Consider the following 5,564-nt stretch of genomic DNA (forward strand, 5'->3'; position numbering starts at 1 on the left):
GTTCCAAATGCTATAGGATAGAAGCAAACACAATATTGATAATATAGTGCAGTAATTTTTTTCAATTAGATACACCTTTGTGGGCAGTGTCCCATCATCTATACACTTGTGCTCAGTGCAGAAAAGGGGAACAGTATTCGAGTATTTAGAGTGAATATACCCCTTTAAACATATACACCATTTCAACCAGTGTTGGACTGGGGCCCCCCACCCCAGTTTGTGTGGCGCATACTGCACCCTCCCTCCTGCGGTTCCAGATAGACAGAGGGGTAAAATGCAGGCACACAGGTGTGGGGGGGGGGGGGGCGGAAGGAGTGGGCCGGTGGGGGCCTCAGCTGGGGAGCAGGTTGAACCAGCGGCATTCACAAAGCCCACCGGGTTTTTCCCCAGTTTCCCGCTGGCCCAGTCCAACCCTGATTTCAACCAAAGGCTTCAAGTAAAAAGTGGAGCAGCTAAACTACAACTCCCAAAATGAGTTATTATATGGTGTAGGCGGGTACTCACAGACCCTCTGTAGAACTTATCACATATCACAAAGTGAGTTAAGTCAGTTTTTCATTGAAATCCTTCAGCATGTCAAATCTTGCTAAAGTTATACTAAGCAGGAAGAGCACCTCATAGTGTAAAACCTTTCTTTAATAAATGTATAAGACAAGTATTGCACTTACAAAGTTAAAATCCTTCAGTGTGGACACCAGGGATCCTTTAAACTTTTTTAATCATGAGCTACATGCAGATATAAAAATTGTTGGGGAGCCACACAAGCATAAAAAAGTACTATGGGGATGCCAAATAAGGGCTGCGATTGGCTAATTGGTAGCCCCATGTGGCCTTTAGGAGGCTCTGCTTGGAGTAAGATTGTGTCTTTGTGCTTCCAAACCTTGCCTTCATGCCAGAAATGTAAAAATGGGAGGCGGAATACATTTCTGATTTGACCAGGGAGGCGGAATACATTTCTGATTTGACCAGGGAGGCGGAATACATTTCTGATTTGACCAGGGAGGCGGAATACATTTCTGATTTGACCAGGGAGGCGGAATACATTTCTGATTTGACCAGGGAGGCGGAATACATTTCTGATTTGACCAGGGAGGCGGAATACATTTCTGATTTGACCAGGGAGGCGGAATACATTTCTGATTTGACCAGGGAGGCGGAATACATTTCTGATTTGACCAGGGAGGCGGAATACATTTCTGATTTGACCAGGGAGGCGGAATACATTTCTGATTTGACCAGGGAGGCGGAATACATTTCTGATTTGACCAGGGAGGCGGAATACATTTCTGATTTGACCAGGGAGGCGGAATACATTTCTGATTTGACCAGGGAGGCGGAATACATTTCTGATTTGACCAGGGAGGCGGGATACATTTCTGATTTGACCAGGGAGGCGGGATACATTTCTGATTTGACCAGGGAGGCGGAATACATTTCTGATTTGACCAGGGAGGCGGAATACATTTCTGATTTGACCAGGGAGGCGGAATACATTTCTGATTTGACCAGGGAGGCGGAATACATTTCTGATTTGACCAGGGAGGCGGAATACATTTCTGATTTGACCAGTACCCCTATCACAGTAACCCCATCTGGGATGTTATTAACTCAAGTTACTGACTTAGTCCCAACGATTGCATAAAGGGCTCTCATTTCCATTCTGTTTGCATGTGCTTGGAAACCATAACAATGAATTGGAAGGCACACTCTTCCCCATCAATTCAGTTTTGGGTGAACCAGGTCAACCAAGCAGCTCCCACATACAAAATCTTATACATTAACAGAGGCTGCCCCACAAAGTTTGAAAAAACCTGGTCCCCATGGTTAGAAAAGCACAATATAGCAGCGTGACATCAACACCCCATACACAGCATATCCTAACTTCCATAATACAAAAAGGGCCATAAGGCCCCCTCCTCCCCCTTATATATTTTATTTCTTTTTCTACTAAACCCTTTTACCTCTGCAGAAATATTAATGCAATGCACAGTTTATGTTTTTAAGTTTTCTTTATTTGTTCTGTTAGAAATATTATAAAGGAAAAGCAGATGAGCAGATGTATGTTACGTAACAATATAACAGGAAGTATTACTGTACTCTGTCATTCAGTAAAAATGTTTTTGTAAAAAGAAAAGTAAGCCCCAATCAGTCCGGAACTGCAATGGAAGGGAAGTGTATTGAGCATTCTGTTTCCCCTGTATAACTGCAGCAGGGCTGTAGGTAGTGCATCTTACCTGACGCGTTTTACCATGCAGGCTTCTCCACAGGTGTATCTTCCCGTATCCCCACCTGCCAATATTGTTCTGAAATCGCTGCCTCTATTGCGTATGTGTCCAGTTGCCCTAGTCTGCATTTTACGGCACATGCACATCTTCTCTGCACAGTCCTTTCTTCTCCTCAGACATGTTGCCATAGCAACGCGATTGCTTTTCTCCATATACTTGCAATATCTTCACTTTTAAACAAACATTAAATACTTTGTATGAATGCTGTGATATCAAACAAGGCACCTTATTTGCCATAATATTTTTCTTATGATTAGATTACTACTCTTTTAACATATACTACTGCTAAAATAAATGATGTCTAAAAAATCTTTATCTTTACACATTAAAAATCAAATTATTTACTTCCATAAAAAAGATACTTATGTGAGTTTTGTCTGTATTAGATAAAATGGTTAACTTATAAATTCTCTTTGAATATACGATATATGCTTGCACCCAAACAATAATTGAAGAAAAGATAATATTCCAGGAAAGAATAAATAAATATTTCTAACCAAAGCCAATTATTTGAAACCTTATATGTACTACTTAAACACTCAAAATAACATTCATAAAAGCAAAGGTTTTGGCCTTCAATAAAGGATAACTTATACCATATATTTTATATTATTTTTTTTTAATTCAATATTTGTGCTAAGAGATTGAAAGTTTGCATTATGTGGATCCACCTACTCTGACATTGTAATGGGGATCTCGCTATATCGTCACCTCTCCACCATCCCAATACTTTAACCCTTTAGAGTCTTTGTCATGGTATCATTTAAAATGTTTGGAGACACTATAGTGTTAACTGGCCACTTAGTCTTGGCCAAAAAACTTACCTTGACCAACTTAACCCAAAGAAAGTGGAGCTGATAATGAAATACACAACAAAGACATTTCTATTCAGACTGAAGATGATTCAGGTGAGGCAGAACTATGGAGGATAAAGAAACATCATTTGTATCGAAGTTGCATTTTCTACTCCCAGTAAGTATACTGTTGTATACTTACTGGGAGTAGGAAATGCAACTCGATACAAATGATTCCCACATCAACATATACCCACATTAGCCATTTAAGATAAACAAATCAGCATATCATGATGAATAAATCCTTGATTTAAAATACATATCTGATGAAGAAACAATTTACAAAAAACCTGTGGAAATATCATCGATTTCTGTGAACGTAAGAACCTTACTCAATATGCTCTCATACTCTAAATCAGGGGTCCCAACCTTTCTTACTCGTGAGCCACAGTCAAATGTAAAAAAAAAAGGAGAGCAACACAAGCACCATAAAAGTTCTCATATTCTGCATACTCATACTCCCCATTCTTATCACATGAATCATACTTTCACAAATGTAATATGCTCATACATGCTTGTACACTCCTCATACTCTCTCATGCTCCCAATACTCCTAATACTCCCCATACTCACATACTCTCTTACTTCTAATGTTCTTCTTGCTCTTCATACTCATCAGTCATCATAACCATCATTTTCACCATACTCACATAATCATCCCATAATTGCATACTCACTCTGATACTCAGATATGCATCATACTCACCAAACTGCCATACTCTCATGCTCATAATATTCTCACACTCATACCCCCATACTCCCACCATCTCTGAACTCTAATACTCATATACTCATCATACCCTCATTCTCAACACAACCTAATACTCATCATTTTCATCATATCCTCATACTCTTATACTCCTTTTCTCATCATACTAACATACTCATTGTACACTTTCTGCTTACATACTCTTTACACTCTCATACTTTCCATACTCTCCCTCATGCTCTCATACTCATATCATATATTTGTACCCATCATACCCACCATACTCTCAAGCTCATCATACCTATAACACTCTTCATACTTTCATACACTAAATAAATAAATATATATATATATATATATATATATATATATATATATATATATATATATATATAAATAAAGCTTCCCATGCCTTATGCTAACAGAAATCATCAAAAAACACACCATTTATTTCAAAATCTTCAGACTGATGTTTAGACCCTTATAGGGGTCTTTACCAAGATGTGTTTTATACCTTGTATTTATTTGTATTTATTACCATACTTTGTATTTGTCTATTATTTTAATAACCCCCTGTTAAATTAATTTTTGTTCTACTGTAAAGCGCTGTGCACATAAGTAGTGCTTTATAAATAAAGTTATACATACATAAATATAAAACAATTCTAAAATCCTGCTATACAGCCTCTTCATACCTGTCTGCAGTATTCTGTCATCTGTACTTTCTAAAAGTATGGTAGGGCAGATTATTCTGGTTCTGGAATTATTGTATTTATAATACAATATTTTACAATAATGATAAAAGAGAAAGATAATGACTGTTATTAAACAAAGTGCAGAGCATTCAAAATAATCCAGTTCTTCTTTTATATGCAGCCATTAAGCTTCAAGAGGGAGGCATGTGTGTATTTTTGTGTACAATGATGTCACCCCGCAACAGAGTAGGGGTGGTTATGGGTATTTTCCAGCTGCACCAATCAGAGTGCAGGGATTAATAGAGGGATGGCCAGATTTGTAAATGGATAAGAGGAGTTATAGCTACTGTACTACACTGCTGAACAGGATTTTCATTGGCTGGATAATAAAGAGACCATGTTAGGTGGAGAAGCAGGTGTTTCTTGTATGAGCTCATTCTAGCTACACACATTGTTTGTCTTGCCCACAAGACATGTTTAAATGCATGTACCAGTTTCCATTAAGACCTGATAACAGCACACAAAGAGATGCTCTTTTCTAACAAATGGTGGAAATTGTAGCTCATCAACGACAATACTAAATAGTTTGCTAGGAAAAAGAATGAATTAACTACAAAGATCCATCTTAAAATACAGGTCCTGTACCAGGGCTTTTCGCTGCAAAATGGCATTTGCTACTGCCAGCACCAGGTTAGGATCCCACATATTACTAATCTAGTCCCACTTGTCCAACCAATACATGGAGGATTTAAAAAGAGGCTTACATTCTTTTAGTAGACTTCAGTGGCCTCACTTTGCTATTCTCTGGGATTTTTACTGAACAGAGATTACTTAAAAAGAAAATCAGGCTATAAATACAAATGCGGCCATATGGCGTTTAAAAACAAAAGCAAAATCCCCTGCTTAGTGTATTATGTGCAATACAGCATGCCCGCAACCCCTGCATCAGGAACATTTACTGAGTATTTTAATGATATAATTATGAATAAAATCATTTCAAACCCTTATTCCTGTTTATTAT

The sequence above is a fragment of the Xenopus tropicalis genome, chromosome 5, assembly GCF_000004195.4.
Source record: "Xenopus tropicalis strain Nigerian chromosome 5, UCB_Xtro_10.0, whole genome shotgun sequence".
NCBI lineage: Eukaryota > Metazoa > Chordata > Amphibia > Anura > Pipidae > Xenopus > Xenopus tropicalis.